Here is a 20,992-nt window from a genome sequence, read left to right on the forward strand (position 1 = left end):
CATTGCCAAACAATGGGTAGTAAATACAAGAATGTGTATATTGAGGGAGACAGGCAACTCAAATTTTGCCCAACAAAATAGAGCAGTCATTCACTTCTCACTTAGCAAGTTGTGACAGCTGTTGTATTCATTGTGGTAACGAGCTGTTACTACGTCGGCTGTGCGCTTCCCACTGAATCCTGATGCAGGCTGTCAATTTCTCCATCTGAGGATTCCCTCAGCCAAAACGGTTCTGATACATATTTATATTTCACATTCGGTGGCAATACTGACTTTTCATCTGGCTATGCATGAGATCTTCCAAGTGTGTACATTAGCATCCTCCTCACTGTATTTACTTAGGTTCTGACACATATGGGGATGTGACATTCTGCATGCTCTTGTCTCTCCATCACATACCGTATAAATTATTCACAAGTGATCATATTCCAGTAGTATAATTATCACTGTCCAACACCAACACCTCAGAGCAGTTTCTTAGCAACTGCAGTTATCGGCGCATTTTCTCCTTCCACAACAGCAATATTTTCCTCTAGCCGAAACCAGACACATTGCTTGTGGAATTTATGAAGACACAGCACAGGGACTGTCCCCGATACAAACAAACACCACACCTCACAATTCAAAGCTATTTTATTATTTTAACTGTAGGCTCATATCACAACACAAGCTAAGATCACCACAAACATTTCTGCTCTTTCTCTCAGGTTACATCAAGCAACAGTGAGCCCAGACTAGGAAACCTTGGCTCCAGATACAGGGGTTGTAGACAGCAAAAAGTGAGACAACAGCTCAATGCTGGCTGGTTGAGTAGATCAAAAACCTCTGGACTGCCTTCTTCCATTATTCATCCTCCCTACAGAGCCGACTTGGGCTATGCATGTCAGCATGGATGGCAGACAATCCCCCCCCCTCCCTGCCTACTCCAGGCAGCAGGCTGAGCGAGTCAGCCTTGGTCTTAGTCAATGATCTGGTGGCTCAGATGGCTTTGTGGATGGCAGCCAGAGCAGACAGGAGGGAAGTTTAGAGGGGAATGGAGGAGGGAAATTGTTGAGGCTTTGATTTGGGAGATTTCAGGTCAGTGAATTGCCACTGTGAGAAGTTGCTCCTATGGTTCCTCCAAGGTGATCACACATCACAACATGCTTGGGCGAACATTTTAGTTGCCCCGTAGGGAGCCGCCAAGATGAGTTCTATGTTGCTCTCAGTCAGGAAGCTGTTATCTCTTAACATGGAGGCCATTTGTTGCACCTAATAGGGTTGGTCCGATCCATCGTCGATGGCTTAGAGTCATCGACCACTGAGCCCTCTACATCGCACCATCATGATTAAAGCACCCCCTTTGTCATCTTTGTCACATTTGGGACCAGCTTGATTGAAATACTGATTGTGTAGAAGCAAAACTCTTCATTGTGCTCCCTCTCTATCACTGTCTATCTCTAACTACATGTCCAGCTGCTACTTGGAGGAAGTTTTTCAAATAAGAGCTGACTGTTCAATCAACACAACAGCCAATCTCCTGATCGGCTTCTCTTTCGCACAGGATATTAAAGTTGGCATCTGCACAGTCTTCTGTTTTCCCTCTCTTTGTGTTTGTCGCACTTTCTCTCTTATCTGTACACCATGGGAACTTGGTGAGCTTTCTCTGCACTCACACTTCCACTGACATTTAAAGAATTGCCTCACTCTGTAGATACACACTGGTGTAATGCCTAACAATCCATCTCCTTCTGACTAAATTGCTTTTTCACAATCTGATGCAAAGTTGTATGGGGTGTTGACTGCTTTCCTGCTAAGCTCTTCACAGGCAGCCCTATTTAAACAAAGGAATGTTAGATGCAATTCAAAGAGCTGTTGAAACAATCCTGGGCACAGCAGGCCATTACAACAGCTGTTCACTTTGAAATGACTTGATTGTGTCACCTGCATGTAGGCCTATCTGTTACTTTGTTCAAGATTTTACATTAAAATTTGCATTAAAATGTGTATTGTGTTCCCTGCAGTCATTGTTGTCAAACAGGTAAAAATGTCACATACTTAAATGTAGTGCTGAAGTACCTCATACATTTCAGCCATTTAGCAAACACTGAGCCAGAGCAAAATGTGCAACAGTAGAATAAGGTGAAATTTCTGCACCACAACACAGGTTGACTATATACTGTATACTGGGCCTGAGTCAAACTACATGGAGTTTAACTGTCTTGCTCACGTGTACATCAGCAGTAGCTGACAAGGGAGGGAAGAGTGTTCACTTCCTAGCCGGTCTGAGCAAACCCAACAACCTTCCCTTATCGCCATATCACATTGAGTCACAAGTCCACTTCTCCAACCTCTAGGTTACCGCTACTATATCATGACAAAAGCGACGTCTAATGGACAGCATGTCCTCAATTCTGGCAGATCTGTTGTTTGAACTTAAGTTATTTGGCTTATGTTTGTTTGCCTTTATTTAAATAATCTCCCTTGAAACACTCTCTAGACTGGTACTTTCCTCCAAGCCCACTACTTGTTTACTTGATCCTATTCCTTCTAAGTTTATTAAGGACCTTTTTCCAATTCTCAGCCCACTATTACTACAGATAATAAACAGCTCTCTTATTAGTGGAATTGTGCCTTCATCTTTTAAAACAGGGGTTATCAGGCCACTCCTAAAAAAGCATAACCTGGACCCCAATTTGATCAGCAACTACAGACCAATCACAAATCTGCCATTCTTTTCAAAACTCCTTGAAAAAGCAGTGGCTCAGCAACTCATAGATCACCTTTCATCCAATAATCTGTATGAACCTCATTAATCCGGCTTCAGAAAATTCCACAGCACAGAAACTGCGCTGACTAAAGTGGTAAATGATTTACTACTTGCTTCAGACTCTGGCTCAGTTTAAATACTGGTGCTCCTAGACCTCAGTGCAGCATTCGACACGATTGATCACCATATTCTATTAGATCGTCTAGAAAGTTATATAGGTCTCACTGACACTGCTCTCTCCTGGTTTAGATCATATTTAACTGACAGATCTCACTTTGTTTTAACTGTTTAACTGTTCATCAGACCACAGGTCAGTTATGGTGTGCCACAGGGATCTGTGCTTGGCCCTATTCTTTTCTCTATTAACATGTTGCCCCTTGGTACATTAATAAATTGTTACAAACTAGGTTTCCATTCCTATGCAGATGATACTCAGCTTTATATCTCCATTAAGCCTGACGCCTGCCATCAGCTGGTGAAGCTGGAAGAATGCCTATTAGAAATCAAACAATGGATGTCATCTAACTTCCTCCTTTTAAATGCTGAGAAAACTGAAATGCTAGTTCTTGGTCCAAAGCAGATTAGAAACAAATTCAGTGATCTCACTCTGAACTTAGCTGGTTCCACAATTTCACAAAGCCCTAGTGTTAGAAATCTCGGTGTCCTATTTGATCCAAATCTCTCTTTTGGTAAACATATCAACGCCATTACAAAGACTGCATATTTCCATTTACGAAATATTGCCAAGATCTGTCCCATTCTTTCCATGGCTGATGCTGAAACACTTGTTCATGCATTTGTCTCATCTAGGCTTGACTATTGTAACACCCTTTTCTCTGGCTTAACTAAATCAACTATTAGCAAATTACAACTTGTACAAAATACTGTTGCTAGGATATTAACCAAGACTATAAAAATTGATCATATTACCCATCTTCTTATTTCATTACATTGGCTCCCTGTACATGCTAGATCTGACTTAAAGATTCTACTTTTAACTTATAAAATATTACACAGACTTGCCCCATCCTACTTATCACCTCTAGTCACTCCTCATATACCTGTTAGTGCTCTACGATCACAAAATGCCGCTCTCCTGACTATTCCAAAAATAAATAAAACATCAGTAGGTGGCAGGGCTTTCTCTTACCAAGCCCCTCTTCTCTGGAATCGCCTTCCTATCCAAATTCGAGAGGCTAGCTCGGTTGACTCATTCAAAAGTAAACTCCAAACACATCTATTCGCACAAGTCTTCAACCTCATTTAGTCTGCCCTAAATACTAAACTATAGTTATCCAGCTTATATTCAGTTTTATATGGGCATGGTTACGGATATGTACTGTATGTTACACATTTTTGTGTTTTCATCTGTATCCAGGTATGAATGTACAGGAGTTTTATGTGCATATTGTGTATTGTTGTATTTTACCTCACTTTTTATATTTTTAAATATTTCAAATATTTTGTTTATAATGTTTTATGTAGTTTATCTCACTTTTTACATTTGTATATATTTTTGCTAATGTTGCTCATTATTGTTGTATTTTATGTACAGCCCTTTGAGAAATATTTTGTGATATCGGGCTATAATAAACTTTGATTTAAAAGTTCACAGTAGAGAGAAACAGGAAAGAGTTGTGCGTCGCGGTTACATGGTGTAATGCACCTTAGCCAACTGTGTCACCAGAACGCACAGAGTTCATCTCTGTCCTCAATGTCTGTTCAAGACGACACATTTTAGGATATTAATTTGTAATGGATCGTAAGTGATTTAGTATAATTAAAACTTTCTCATTCAGAAAATGGAATTCTCCTGAGAAGGTTCTTCAGAGAGTGTTTAATGGATATGTGGGCAATTAACATGTAATTACTTTTCCAATTCAACATCAGAAATAAGCTGATGGATCAAAAATAATTATAAGTGAGGGTTGCTTTACCGTTTCATGCTATTAGACAAATGTAATACTGACAGAGGCCAATGATATCCAATTTAGTTTATCAGAAACCATGTAAGGAGAAGGTTTGAGCAAAACCAATTCAGAACTTTGTTTCTACAACTGAATAGGAAATGAATTTGTTGAGTTTGCTTCCAAAATACACGACACATTTTAGAACAGACTACCAGCAATGTGTCATCAGTGTCCTAAAATGCCCTTGCAATAAAGAAATAGAAGCATGGCCAGATGGCGTTATTTCTCTTCACAGTTAACTCATCCCTTTCTGTTCATACTATTCCTAATTGCACAGGTTTGATTTCACCTCTAGGTTCTATTCATCATTAGCATTCGTTAGATAAGCTTTTGGACAGGCTTCCTACTCTCAACATTTTCTTGTTGGCATTAAAATCTCTGTATTCCTAGAATGAATGCAGAATTAATCACTTTGATACACAGACAACTTAAAAACAATAAACAATAACTTATTATCATGAGTATTTTCACTTGAAGAGTTTTGAGTATTTTCTCAGTATGTGATTCAGGGCTTTGATTTGTCCATGTTTTTGTTTTTTTTCAAGAGTTTGGCATTTCTGCCCATACATCTCCCATTCATTTGTAATTCAAGATTAATATTTTACTGCTTTTTTGTATTCCTGGTCATATTTATCTTGATAAATGACAAAATCAAACTGTCCAATCCTCTTCTTTGTCAGTCTCCCCGTCTCTCAGGTCATGCTCCCTGAACGCCTGTGTGTCTTACATGGTGGAGCCTGGTTTCCAAGGTGGCTGTCCTGCCCTGTGTGTTTAGACGGTGGAATGAGAACCTGTCTGACAGGAGATTTGTCATGGATGTTGACCATGCGCTGACGCTCCATCACTCCCAGGTCTGTGTGTGTGCGTATGTGTGTGTGTGTGACCTACCTGACCTGCAGAGAAACCCTGATCAGTCCGCTCTTTGGGAAATAATAACCAGTCTCACAGGTTCAGGTGGAAGGTTAAGGCACAAATCCTATAATAGACCTGCCTCATTCCCTGTTCCTGCTTTCTGGTTCCTACACTGACATCCCCTGTTCCTCTACCCCATATGCCAATAGATCTACTTTCTGATAGAGCTGACTTAGGGATGTTGTCACTGAAGAGCTTTGTGCAACTAATGTCAAAGCCGGGTGGTTTCATTGACTGGTTTTCTCCCCCACAGTTCAAGTAGATGCCGATTATTGATGTTTTTTTTTTGTTTTTTTTTAAAGATCATGCCACGCAGAGTGAGTCGGCTGAGTTAAATGGCAAACCTGATGGAGTCTTTTGAATTTCTGGAGTGCTTTGTTTTCAAAGGATTTCACATTAACTAAGTGACTTGCAGTTATGATTGTGTGGAAAAATTTGCCATTAGCCTAGGTAGAAACAAGAAATGTCCTCAAGTATATGATAGAAGAAATGTGACATATGGAAAACAGCAAGGAGAGAAGCAAACAGAAATCACTCAAACACAGTAAGAAGAGTTTTTTGTGCCACATCCAACATGATGCAACTTCACACGTTGCAAATAACTAAAGATGACTGGGATAATTTCACAGTCATTTCCTGTGACTGGAAGAATAGCTGTAGGCCTATTAAAAATAAGACGTAGCTTATCTACAAAGCCTCAGTAAAAGACCACTTTCCTTTTCTGTCTGTGGACCACATGGCCATGTGATCTCAGAATAAATACTATGGGAGTCTCTAGATCTACTGGACCCAGAGGAGACCCATTTAGCTGCTGATAGAGGAGCACATATGATTATATCGCCTAAATTTGATTTGGACGAGAGGAGAGATGAATTGCACTTCTGGTGGCTCTGATTATGTTTCATGGGGGCAACCGCCGCAGCATCAGTGGGAATGTACTTGCCTTGCTATATTAAACTTTCTGCTTCAATATGAATTATGCATACCATAAAAATGTGAAAGTGGATTTAAGTGCCACGATTAACTCAAATTAAATAAAGTGGGGGAAGAAATGCTTTGTATGGTGAAACCCTTCTCATCCCAACCTCAGATATACAAATTGACAACCAAATAGCCTTAATAAACAAAACAGATATATGCCAATGCTAAATATTGTATTTATTCTAGGAGCTTGCTGGAATTTCCTTTCGGATAGATGAAATTACATAAATTTCAACTGCAAAGCAAACTGCAAATTACCTTCCCATTTCAATATTTTTCACTCATTTTACTAGTCTGAAAGACCCTCTTTTGCAAAGGACTCAGATGAGGGAAGGATGAGGGATTTTATTTCAGTGAAAAGTAACTACTTGTAATTGTGGAAAGTGACTAGTTGCAAGTTCTCTAGTTACTGTTCTAAAGTAGATTTCTCACTTTTGTTTAAGTTTTATTTTTAAACATTAGGCTAGGTAGTGAGTACAATCCATTGTTTACAGCGAAAGTCATTAACCTCCCTGACATTCGCCTTATTGATTGATATGATTAAAGAGGGACCATACCCAAACCTTATTCTGATAATGACCTAAAAGTTTACTTACAAGGACCACACCAAAACAAACAGACTAAGGGAGTTGGATAAATTTGGAAAATTAACAAAATCTTCATGATTTTCTGGCAAAAGTAACAGAGATTGGCATTTTCATTTTTTCCATAAATAGTCACACTGATTTCTCGCAATCTGAGAAAATTAAATGCTTTCCATTACAGGTCCATCTGAATTATAGCAGCCAAACTAAATAAAATCTCAACGAAAATTACACCATCAGGCCTGATCAGATTTAAAAGGAGATTGGCATTTTTTCCACAAATTTAATAGTGACATAAATTTTAGAGTCACACCTAATATTCGAAAATTATCGCTTTTCATACATAGTCACACCAATTTCTTGCAGAGTGATAAAGTTATACGCTGCCTGTAACAGGTCCATCTGAATTAGGTAACAGCTAATAGCTAAAGAAAATCTCAAAGAAAAATACACCAGTAGGCTTGATCAGATTTAAAAGAAAAGGAAAAAAATCAAACCCTTGCTTACAATTTTTGAGCTTAGTTCTTGTGAAGGAAAGCATATCCTGAGCTGAGGCACCAACAGAGTCTGTTAACCACTCACCCCACGGTGTAAAAACACTCTCTCAGCAGGCATGGAGGTGGCAGGAATAGCAAGGAACTGTATGGCAAGGACATTAAGTCCCTTGAAAGTTTTCTTTCCTCTGCCACCAATGGGTGGGATGCATGGCTCATTTAAGTAAAGTCCTATCTTGTTTTGCTCGGCAACTGTAGTGCACTGGTCCTCCATAAAAAGAGTGTTAATAATTTGCTGCAGTGCTTTCGAGATGGGGCTCTCAAGCATTCCTGCAGCTTCCAGGGACTCGTTGGCGGCTACTTCAGTTAAATGACCATCATACAAATCAGTTCCTACCCGACTGACCCGCGCCACCCACACGACCAATCAAAACGTACCATTACCCAGTATATTTTAGGCAGGCTTTTTATTTAATTAAAGTTAGTAAATAATTTTAGTAACTTGTGTATTATCCACTCTAAAATAAAAATATCCAGATGTCAAAGGTTGATTTCAACACCCATGTCAGGTAGACTAATTAAGTTAGGGCTGCACAACAACTAATACTACTACACACTACTTCAATTTCCAAATTTGAAGAGGCTGCAATTATTTTATCAGAGTGATGGCTGCTCAAAATGAACTACTAAACATGGTATTCTGGTGCTGAGTCCTATAAGTTAAATTGCACATTGTAAAAAAAATTGTATTCAAACAGAGCAAATCTTAAGCTACAACATCCGTTTTTGATTAAACATGTTTCTTGTTTGTTGAAAAACTTAAAATATTGAAAAATTATATAAGTATGTATAAGTAAGTATACTCTGTTGCAATTTATATCACAACTGCAATATTCAGCAAAATAATCGCAACATGACTAGGCTACTTTGTTAGTGAGCTATTCTTACTTTTACTCCAGAAACTGTATGAACAAGTACTTCTACTCTGACTTGACTAAAATTTGCCAGAAGTCTCTACTCTTTTCACCTCTGGTTCTTTTGGAGTTTGTCAGTGTTTGCTACATCACACGTCAGCTCGTTCATCTCCCCAATGTTCCTTGACAGCGCAGGGTGTTACATTAGTGCAAACAACCTGAGACCATTCAATTTTTTCCTGGAATGTAACAAGTGGCGAGATGAGAACAGATGAGACACAGCATGAGGGGCATGGCACGGTGGAATCAACCTTGTGCCCTTTTAAACTCCCACCTGATGCCCCAACCTCAAAATCCTGTACCTTGTTAAAATCTCCTGTCTGGGCCCTGAGAAAACTACATGTCACCTCATGCTTTGCTATCACTGAACTATGGCAGAGCTTCACAGCAGAGGTATGACAAAATGCAGTCTAGGACCAAGTATCCATAAACTGTCAAAAAGACATAAAATACCTTTTGAGCATCATTAATAACTTGTGGTGACCATTTAAGAGGCCCTGTTACAGGAAAACAAACTTTCCTGGTTATATCTATTTTTTCAGTCTATAGTTTAGATGCATATGATCAAATATCTTTAATGAAGGCATTAATAAACTTGATTTTGGTGGGTAAAAAAGTTATTGCATTTCAAAAATCCACCCTTTTTTACAGACCGTTTTGAACTAACTCCAGCTCCCCTCACTAAACAACTACTAAATCATTCCAATCGTAGACGTTTTGCAGCATTTGAACTGGAACGCCTCCACTCAGCAGGTTTGCTTCATTTGAATTAGAGATGCTAGTGTTGTCGGCCAATCACAGTCCAATATTGTGACTGTTCTGCCAGTGAGGACTTAGCCTTCGAATTCATTCAATAAATACCCTTTTTATTAATCTATATTCGTTTGCTTAACATCATGGAGGACATTTTTCTCATCTTGAGCCATAGTATATTTGAAAACAAAATCATGAATACTGTAACCACCATGGTAGGCAGCATATAGCTAAGAATAGATGTCCTTGTGGAAGTCTTGTATCTTTGGAGGGGTTTGGTCCCTCGGACACAAACTAATCTAACACAATTCATTCAGATCATACTGAAAAATAAAACATTCAAGTGGCTTGATAAGATCTTCCTCTCTGTCATTCTCAATACAAGTGCCCATATAGACAAGGAAATTGTGCTCATTTCCTTTGATTAAGTGCTTTGACCAGGCTTGGACCTTTGCTATGGCTGTATAATAGGATTTTGAGAGAACCATTTCTCTGGGGATTATAGGGTTGGTTGGTATGACTCAGTGCCTTCAGTGCACAAGCCTCATAAAGTCAGTTCAATTTTTAAGAAGGTCGAAATACCTCGGAGGGGTCTGGTCCCTGGGAATAAATGCTTTCATACTGTCTACACATAGGGATTTTAATTCACCCCCAGGGCTAATTAATGAACAGATGGTTCTGGAAATACGAAGAAGTGTTAAGTCTTCTAATTTATCCTGCTCTCTTCTGGTATAACAACAAATAGGCTACAGTAGTTATTTTTAATTCTCAACCTATATTGACTTGACAAAGTCATGCTAGGCTGTATGGACGATTAGCCTACATGGAATTTCACCACTGAAAGGAAACATTTGCTCACATCGTAAAAAAAAATCCAATCAACTAAAAGTTCTTTGTGAAGTCTACTTTTGACTACAGTAGCTGTGGGTGCATTTGTTAAGAAAGTGCATGTCTAAAGGTTGGTCTGTGAGCAGGCAATAATCTTGTAAAAGAAATCCAATTAAAAGCACCTGGACCCTGAGGAAACAGGGGAGACCGATACCTTTTAAAAAGCTATTTCTGAAAGCCGCAGGCTACTGGGGGCTCTGCTTCTAATAGTCTGGAAGGACCTGGGGTTCCCTTCAGCCTGACAACCAGTGGATTGACACATGTACACATGCATGCGCCTGTATGCACACACACATATACACTGGCTTCACACCAAAACTATCAGACACTCCAAAAACCTGCATAATGACCCTGCACTACTCAATCCTTAAGTATTTTGACAGTCAAAAAGCTTCAAAAAAACATAGGATGGAAGCTTTCTGGTATTTAATCAGGACATGACTGCGAATCACTGCTCAGAGTAAAATAATACAATTTATGGCTCTTCTATCCCTACACATGACTGACTGCCCTTTAACTCCCCTATCAATCTAAAGAAGGGGAAACAGAGGAAATAGAGATGAAAAGAGAGGAGGAGACCAATCACCTCTGCCTGTGGGGTTTGCAAGGTAATTGAAGCTGAAATACAATCATGATGCGGCGGGGTGTCACGGTGTCAGGGTGTCACAGGAGGTAGCTAATTGGGGGCGACCCCTCGTGCACCACGCAGTGATTAAGAGGCAGATGGCATTAGAGGATTGGGAAAAGTTTAATTGGGTGTGTTGTATAAGTGGATTTCTTTTGAGGTTTCTGTTCATTCGTGTGATCTCTACATTTCTGGTTATCTACCAAGAATAATGGGCTAATTCTTCTGATCAGCTCCGAGGATGGAAGATGGGTATTCACATAATGGTGATGCAACAGGGATGTCCATAATTGGCTGGATATCAAAGCGTCTCTTTTAGATTTGCACCTGCTTTTTTTAATAGAATGGGCTGTGATGTCTCACTCTTTGAAGAGAAGCCTGTTTTTTTTTCCATTTGGCACATGTAGTTGTAACTGGATTTGTGACAAACGGGATCAAAATAAAAGATCTACTGCAAAATGGACTGCAAATTAGCTTGCTAAACAAAAGATCTGAGGAAAATAATTAAATCAAACTTCTTTTTTTTTGCTCTGATCTTGGAAAAAAATGTCTTCATTTGTAATGGAGTTCATGCAAATTACAATTTTCATATTAAACTTGTTAAAAGGGAAAGCGAGATTACATGGGCTATGTCTTTCATTTGCAAGGCGTTGCGTGGTAATGTAATGCTTGAGAAAGCTTTGTCAGCTCTACCAGTGACATCAACTAATCAAACATGATAGAAGCCTATAGTGTATAACATTTGGCAAAATGCATTTGTGTTATGGACTGAGTGTCATTATGAGAAGAATTGCTTTGTATGACGTGATGGTGTCTTCCTCCACAACTGTCAAACCTCGGCCTAGAAAGTGAAACCAATTCACACAAAAGGGAATATTCTCACACATTTCCTAAAAGAACTGAGAGACAGAGAGAGGATACACTGGTTTCCATAGCAATTGCCATCCCTGTCACATGGTTACCTAGGAACTAGTCATGTGATGCTGTGCAATTTATTCATTTATTTTTGGCAAGTCCCCAACTGTCGCTTATACAGAACAAAGCCGTTATTTTCTGACTGATGAATCGCCACTGAAATTTGAAAGGTCAGAATTTGTGAGATGTCAGCTGTCCTTTTAAAAGACACAAAACTCCTGTGTAGTTTGGGTAATTTGTTTGAGTGCCACAATTACATCTTAACATGAAGAAAACACTGTGTCATATGCAGGTCAAGTGGACCACACACAGGTAACCTCAACCCTGGAAATCCATTTGATGAGGAGTGACCAATGGTGAGTGGATGTGTATAATGGATGGTAAACGGCAAGGGAATCATGGGTCATACAGGATGTGGGTTAAAAGCAAGAATTGTCTTGAGTAATTGATGTAAATATGGAGCACTATTCCCAGCCCTAGTTTCATCTCCCATAAAGACAACAAAATGCTCCATTTGTCTGAAAGCATGATTCATGACAAAAGTACTACGGTTGGGGAGTAATACATTATATGCAGCTGGATTGCAATAATTCGATTACAAAATATTGGTACCTCTGATCCATTATAGTTACTGAAATAAAGCTCAAAGTAATTTAATTACAGATACCTTTGGCAAAATATATGATCATTTGTTGGATTGTTCAGAAACATATCTGAATGGTAAAAAGACTTGTAGATGTAGATTGTAGATAAAAAACATAAATATTTACCCACTAAAAATATTTACATCAAGGCTACAGTTATTAATCACATCAGAGTCTTAAATTATAATGAATTTTCTAGCTGATTTCTCTTTGAAGATATTGAAACCAAATTAAGTTCTGTATCTACCATTTTGTAGAATAATGAGGTAGAATTTTAATGGTAAGTTTGTGATTGGGAAAAGCAGAGATGGCAACAATTTTACAGCGACAAGTGTGGACAATGTGTGTGTGAGAGAGAGAAAATTAAGTGTGTTTATGTGACAGCAAGAGGTTCAAGAGAGCGCTCAAAGGATAAAAAGAATCTCTGAGCTCATCTGCCTGATGAGAAGACTGATTAAACCCCCAACCTCTGTGACACTCTGAAGCCCACCCGTCCTTTAATCAGAGATAACTGCAATTAAGATTCCCAACAGGCTGGTAAAAGATGATTGCACTAATGCTAATACCCAGGCATACTTAAAAAAAAAAAAAAAATGCCCCAAAAGAGTCTGGATCACAACAGACTATGCATTCATATTAGGCACAAACACCTTCATGACGCACCCAATCAGTACCAAAAGTTAACCATTGCTATTATTAAAATTACAACTAAAAATGGTTTATCACATTGCTAGAAAATTAATGGACTTGAGATTAGTGCTGTGATACAGTAGGAACTGTAAATTCCTCAATTACCAATTTATATTATTCTACTTTTCATCCACAAAATGAATCTACTCATATCCTGTTTGAGAGTGACCTCTACTGTCCATGCAAGTATATCGCATGACCAAAACATGGCATATGTAATAGTAAAATTATAGTTTTATATGTATAGTTTTTAGTCAAATGTGTTGGGGGGGGGGGGGGGTTGAGAAGAAATAAAGGAACCCCAAGGGCTTTATAAATACATTCCCACACAAATAAAGAAGAGACACAAGATAACAAAGAAAGGGAATCACTGCAGCTGTCACAAATGCACAACGACTGAAATGTAAAAGGCCTAATAGCCGTCCAGATTATTTAAATACGATTAGATTCAATGTTGATGATCCCTGTGGTGGTTTTGGATCGTTACAATAGTAGGGATAAAGATATAAAAAACGAATATGCAGTAGGGAAAAGGATATAAAAGCGAATTCAACGTAAACCAACTACTGCGGACAGTGTGAACAACTACAACACAACAAAGTAAGACGTAATCAACGCTTCCGGGTTTACAGGTTCCTGCCAATCGCTGATCGTCAAAACTCGCACATGTTACTACTAACTTCCTGTTTCAGTTTTGTAATTGTATTTCTTTCCACAGTATATCAGTCTCCTTAGAGACCGTCAAAAATTGCCAATGCCGACTATATTTCAAGTCGTCACGGCGGGGTATTGGGTAAAGTTTTCAACTAGCAATAATCGCGCCTCGGATAAACCTCATAGGCTACGATACTGCCACTGCGCAAAGCTAACTCCGGAGTGGGACCGGGAGGGGAGCCTCTCCGCTCGATGAGGCTCTCTGTTATGGTTTAAACCGAACCACCTTCGTTTAAACCCACATTTCATTTAAAAAGTAACCAACCTCTGTGACACACTGAAGCCCACCCGTCCTTTAATCAGAGAAAACTGCAATTAAGATTCCCTACAGGCTGGTAAAATGGTAAAAGATGATTGCACTAACGCTATTACCCAGGCACGCTTAAAAAAAAAAAAAAAAAAACCTAGCCCCCGAAAGAGATTGGCTCACAGCAGACTATGCAGTCATTAGGCACAGACGCCTTCATAATGCACCCAATCAGTGCCAAAAGTTGAGACCATTACAATTACATCTAAAACAAAAATTAATGGACTTGAGTTTAGTGCTGTGATACAGTAGGAACTGTAAATTCCTCAATTACCAACTTTCATCCACAAAATGAATCTACTCATATCCTGTTTGAGAGACCTCTACCGTCCATGGAAGTACATTGCATGACCAAAATATGGCATACTAGTAAATTGTTGGTGAAGTGGTTGGAAAAATAATTAGAAGAAATACAAATTATGCCGGTCAGACAAAGGAACACCAAGGGCTTCATAAAAACATCCCCACACAAATGAAAAAGACACACAAGGATAACAAAGAAGGGGAATCGCTGCAGCTGTGTCACAAATGCACAACGGCTGAAATGTAAAAACCCTGTAGCCGTCCATAGATTATTTAAATAAAATGAGATTAAATTGTGATGATCACTGTGGTGAAATTGGTATAAAGATAAAAACGAATTCAACATATAGTAGGGACAAGTATATAAAACCGAATTCAACGTAAACCAATCATTAAATGTTTAACCTACAAGTTCCTACGTGCTTCCTATTTCTGCTTTAAAAGTGCATTTCCTTAGACAATATATCAGTCTCCTTAGAGACCGTCAAAAATTGCCAATGCCGACTATATTTCAAGTCGTCACGGCGGGGTATTGGGTAAAGTTTTCAACTAGCAATAATCGCGCCTCGGATAAACCTCATAGGCTACGATACTGCCACTGCGCAAAGCTGACTCCGGACTGGGACCGGGAGGGGACCCTCTCCGCTCGATGAGGCTCTCTGTTATGGTTTAAACCCAACCTCCTTGGTTTAAACCCACATTTCACTTAAAAAGTAACCAACCTCTGTGACACTCTGAAGCCCACCCGTCCTTTAATCAGAGATAACTGCAATTAAGATTCCCTACAGGCTGGTAAAATGGTAAAAGATGATTGCACTAACGCTATTACCCAGGCACACTTAAACAAACAAACAAACAAACAAAAACCTAGCCCCCGAAAGAGATTGGCTCACAGCAGACTATGCAGTCATTAGGCACAGACGCCTTCATAATGCACCCAATCAGTACCAAAAGTTGAGACCATTACAATTACATCTAAAACAAAAATTAATGGACTTGAGTTTAGTGCTGTGATACAGTAGGAACTGTAAATTCCTCAATTACCAACTTTCATCCACAAAATGAATCTACTCATATCCTGTTTGAGAGACCTCTACCGTCCATGGAAGTACATTGCATGACCAAAATACGGCATACCAGGAAGTTGTTGGTGAAGTGGTTGGAAAAAGATTTAGAAGAAATACAAATGATGCCGCCCAGACAAAGGAAACCCAAGGGCTTCATAAAAACATCCCCACACAAATGAAAAAGACACACAAGGATAACAAAGAAGGGGAATCGCTGCAGCTGTGTCACAAATGCACAACGGCTGAAATGTAAAAGCCCTGTAGCCGTCCATAGATTATTTAAATAAAATGAGATTAAATTGTGATGATCCCTGTGGTGGAATTGGAATATAATAAAGATAAAAACGAACTCAACATACAGTAGGGACAAGAATATAAAAGTGAATTCAACGTAAACCAATCGCTATCCCACATGTTATCAGACGGTTTATCTCTCTGCTTTATATCTAAATTCTTATTGACAATATATCAGTCTCCTTAGAGACCGTCAAAAATTGCCAATGCCGACTATATTTCAAGTCGTCAAGGCGGGGTATTGGGTAAAGTTTTCAACTAGCAATAATCGCGCCTCGGATAAACCTCATAGGCTACGATACTGCCACTGCGCAAAGCTGACGCCAATATGGGACCGGGAAGGGAGTCTATCCGCTCGATGAGGCTCTCTGTTATGGTTTAAACCCACATTTCATTTAGAGAATACGTCTTCCTAGCACATCCAAAGCACTAGACTCTGGAAATGCGCCGCTGGTTTAAATGTGCTTGTTTTAAGTTTTTAATGTAATTTCAAACAACCACCATGGCGCAATGCATTGTGGGACCAAAACGCTTCCACTGTAGTAGCTGCAGCGCTTTGGCCGCGCCCCCGCGAACATTATTTCTTCACTAAAACGTGTTTAGTGTCGTAGAAGGTTTTACAATTGATAGACGTGAAGTAAAATTACTAAAATTGCATCCCACACTGTCATTAAACGAAGAGAAGACCAGATACCCAGTAAAATAAGCCGCCTACGGTGGCCCATTGGCTGAATTTCTAATCGCGTCTTCCTTTTGGAGTCTGGCATGATTTCTCACACCGAGATGAACAAAAATACAAAGTTTAGGTTGGATATTAGATGCATAGCGGACAGAGGAAATTCTATAGGCTAAATGTAGATTAGATCTGATATTTCTGATACAAGTATGCCGCCGATATATTCATCAAGAAACAACCAGACATAGCATAAACCACAGGAAAGACATTCTCCTAATCCCAAATCTCCTTGATCCAACCCGCTCCCTCGCCGACAAGCTATGCTTCTTAAACGCCACCAGATGGCAGTATAGACCCTAAATCAACTGCTATATTTTTCTGTGAAGGCCTGTTGGTTTCTAAATGATATATTAAAAACTAATAGTCAAACAGCATATCAGAATTTAAGCATATTTCACAGAAAACCCAACGACAGCTGTAGCACAATTTCACCAAATCTCACCCTGTGTTTACTGCCAAAGACAACTTTGCATGCTCAGGACAACGTGCATCCTCACCTAGATAACCTGACTGGTGCCTAATTGAATTGATTTATCACGGTTCAAACTCCTTCAAAATAACACGAAATAGGGTACGATAAAGCAAAAATGGCACTAGTCTGCATGTACCTGCCTTTGAGCCACGCATGCAGCCGTGTTGTGCCATGCTAGCTGGCTCAAGTACCAGGCTGAACTTTCTCACCTGCTCGCTGTTGGCCGCTGCCTCCTTGAAGTTTATGTCGCAGAAATAGAAACTTGCACTTGGCGTGGAAAAAAACATGAAAAAGGCTTGAATGTTTGTCGAAAACGTCGAGAGGTTCATCCAAAATAAGAGCAGTCGATGTGGTTAAGTACCCTACTAGTACTTTTGTATTTAACGCTAAGATGCTCTGGGTGATGCGGGCCTGCAGTTGACCAGTTGTGTAAGAGAGAGAGAAAAAAAAAAAAAAAGGTTAGACAGGAAATTGATGTAACGCCTTAAACATTTTCCTCCTTTTACTTCCTCCCATTTCCTTTTAAGCAAATAATTTATTTAAAAAAAATATATTTTAATTAGTAAATTTAGATTTCAATTTTTATATCCAGGCACTGGGCCAGAGGAGATTATACCCTGTCAACTATGGGAAATATTATGGTTACAAGCATTTGACTCTATTCCCTCTATTCCACAAAAAGCTTGAAAAAGAAACAAGCTGTAAGGCTGTTGGCAGTGAAACATGAGTTTTTCCCATGATCTAATATCTTTTCATCGGTTAGCTTTGTAAAGTATAATGCATAACCTAGGCTATGTGTATTTTCATCATATCAGAATATTCCCTTAACAGTGTGCGCTTTGCCCAGTGTAATATGTGTTTGTGGTACAGCGCACACCATAATTTTACTGTGTCGTTATTAGAAGACTTTTCACTTGTTGTGAAGCTTCAGAGGGATAATGCAGGTGCTTTTGGGTGCTCAGCAGATAAGCAGTGGCGTGCCAGGTGTTAAAGCTGCCTGCGCTGACACATTAGACAGGGATTTGCTCCTGCCAGAATGTCAGGCCAATGAGGCTCATAGAGGTAGGCTCGGATCACCGTCAGGGACAGGTAAGTACGCAGATAAGGGGATTACACCATGTTTGCGCCACGTAATCTCAAATGAATCCTGCCAGCCTCTGTTTCATCCTAACCTGGAAAGCTCAAATTTCTCTGTTCGCAACCCAGGAAATGTATTACACTAACAGAGTTCAATTCACAAGATGATCCTTTTAACCTGGCTTAAAACATTCGAGGACACATTGGGTTATGGTCATTTGACAACTGTGACAGTAATAATCTCCTTTAATTCTCTGAGGTGCCCGATTACTTTTTTAAATTAGTATTTTTCCCTTTCTCATCAGCTCTACCCAGTCAAGCAGTGTGTGGGCTTTGTAATCACCTGGGCCATGCCATAAATGAGATCTGGTTCGGTGGTCCCTCCCTGCGAGGCTTAGACTTGACCTGTTGAACAAATATGATTCTGTGAGAGCAGTTGAAGTCCCCTTGGGCCGTGCAGCTCTCCCCACTGGTAGGCACAGAGATGAAAATAGAGTGTAGCAGATGGCTTAGCTGTTTCAGCGAATCAGCACAGGCTGCTGGGCAGCCCACATAATACCATGCCATCCAAAACAGGCTCAGTGGGCAGTCCATAGTCTTCAACATGCTGAGAGCCATTTTCCCCCTGAGCCATCAATCATGGGGCTTTGCCTCAAAACATACAAAAAAAAACAAAAAAACTAAATCAATATCATCCTAAGGTCATGATCTAGCCTATGGATCAGCTTACACCATGTGGAGCAACTCCTAGTAGGTTAAGTATGAGTTTTGGGTTTGGGGAAATGCATGGCTTGCCAGTAAAGTCCATAGACTGTGTATGTGCCAAGTGGGCTGATCCAGTTTAGACCACACTGTGCAGCCTTCTCTCTATAATCACAATTTCCCAGACCTTATTCTCAAGGACACACAGCCTCTTTGAATTACTGATCAGTTGATTCAGTAGGGAATGGAGATGGTGCACGCTTGTGTGTGTGAGAGTGCGAGTTCATGCAATCAGGTCTGCGTGTATGTGTATGTACGTGTATGAGTGTGGCTGAATGTATGCTAGCCTGTGTGTAATCTGGGCTGTATCACATCTGGCTGGTTAAGGACATTTATTGATGCTTAGAGTCCCTCTGTCCTGTCCTAGAGTGGGCCACCTGGACAATACAGGATGAGCTGGGCAAACTGTGATTAGATTCTGTTGTGAGCAGAGAGGAAAACAGTGACATTTTTCTTGGGTAAAGTGACAGCTCAGCCAGTACAAGGGGACATCTGATAAGAGAAGACAAATGTCCTTTATGGTGCCTTTTAGTTTCTCCCTCAACTTCCAAGTCAAAACCACTGTGGTAAATTAGTCTTTCAGATTCACTTCAGAATGTCACATAACGACACTAGACACAATATATATCTACAGTATACATGATATTCAACCAGTATCCCTAAACATACACAACTATTCTGTCTCTCTTTCTCATGCACGCACACACATAAACACACACACACGCTCACAGACTGTTCACACCAACCCACACACTGCTGCCACCCTGCTATTCCCAGCTTGTGGTTATTCCCAGAGTGAGTCAGAATGGCACCATAAGCCTGTCTGTCCGTTTTATGCCAAACCTGATGTCTCCTTGTCGCACATGCCGTTATGGGGAATCGGAGCTCTGCACACAATATAGTTAGGCTTCTCAAACACCCTCCCCCCTCCCTCTGTAATAAGTCATATTGACAGTTGGAGGTGCACTTAGCTAGGCCAGGAAGCCATTCAAATCAGACTGTTCTCTATACGCTTTAAATAACCTTCTTCTGTCTCCCTGTTGAGTCTTTCTTCATGCCTGGATCAGTCACCACCATGACAGTTTCCTGTGTCTGCGAGCTGCCTCCATCTGTTATCTCCACGTCTTTAGCTTTCAATCCCGGAAATATATCTGGCAACCTTCACCTGCTGACAAAAAGAGTAATAGGCATCTTAGTTCTTGACAGTACAGTCGCATACCAAGGGGAAGAATGTTTGCATAGTAAGGGTTCAAGAGGCAGGACTCTGATGTGCAGAATAATACAAATTTAGTAATTTTCTACCTTTGGAAATGCTTTAGGGTACAGGAGAACTATTTGTTAACAGTTTGTTAACTATTATTTATTGATTATTGTGGTTTTGTGCACCTCAAGGGGCATAGATCATGACACTAACGTGGCCATTGACATTGCCAGGGTTGACTGTGGCCACCTTTGCTACAAATGTATGCAGTGATGGTACTGTAAAGCTGTTTGGATGGAAGCCTAGACCAAATGGTTTTACCTTCCAAATGGCATAAAATTAACACTGCTTCATCTGTGGAAATCATATGTTTCCTGCTTAAGATAAGACTGTTAGAAGATAAACTATTAACATTTCAGTTCCTGCATAAGCCAGTTGTATAAAAAAAATCATCCATATACCTCCCAATCTGTACTTTAAGTGGCCTCTAATATACTATAATATCTATAATATGTTTAGCAGCATGGTGTTGGTGAAGGCTTATTGTTGATGCTCATGTATGCCCCAGTGTGCTGACCTTGCCAATGATACATGCTGTGAATAATTATTTTCTACTAATTTTACCCCAATTCCCCATTATCTACATGCTTAGAATTAATTAAAAACTGCATTTGTCAAAACCCAAACCATGCGAATGAAAAATCATTACTCTGGTTGTACCTTATGCAATATTAACCAGGCCTAATACAAATCAGAGCACAGGTAACACATAAGTTATGTGATATACAGTACTTGTAAGTTGCTCTGGATAAGGGCGTCAGCTAAATGCCTAAAATGTAAGTCAAACAGGAGGATCTAATATGTCAACCAACAGTTTGTT

The 20,992-nt window shown here is 39.7% G+C and overlaps 3 non-coding genes across 3 annotated transcripts; all 3 read right to left on the reverse strand.

Moving 5' to 3' along the window:
* Positions 1-13,905: 13,905 nt before the first annotated feature.
* LOC139657033 (U4 spliceosomal RNA) lies at positions 13,906-14,046 on the reverse strand. The gene has a single exon (XR_011696166.1). It is a non-coding gene; the product is annotated as a U4 spliceosomal RNA (small nuclear RNA).
* A 926-nt stretch (positions 14,047-14,972) lies between these two features.
* On the reverse strand, positions 14,973-15,113 carry LOC139657034 (U4 spliceosomal RNA). The gene has a single exon (XR_011696167.1). It is a non-coding gene; the product is annotated as a U4 spliceosomal RNA (small nuclear RNA).
* A 929-nt stretch (positions 15,114-16,042) lies between these two features.
* On the reverse strand, positions 16,043-16,183 carry LOC139657035 (U4 spliceosomal RNA). Its single transcript, XR_011696168.1, has one exon. It is a non-coding gene; the product is annotated as a U4 spliceosomal RNA (small nuclear RNA).
* Positions 16,184-20,992: the final 4,809 nt, after the last annotated feature.

Source organism: Centroberyx affinis, unplaced genomic scaffold (assembly GCF_046629955.1).
Source record: "Centroberyx affinis isolate AG114_WGS23_722 - 3 ecotype Tasmania unplaced genomic scaffold, CSIRO-AGI_Caff_v1 ptg002607l_1, whole genome shotgun sequence".
Classification (NCBI taxonomy): Eukaryota; Metazoa; Chordata; class Actinopteri; order Beryciformes; family Berycidae; genus Centroberyx; species Centroberyx affinis.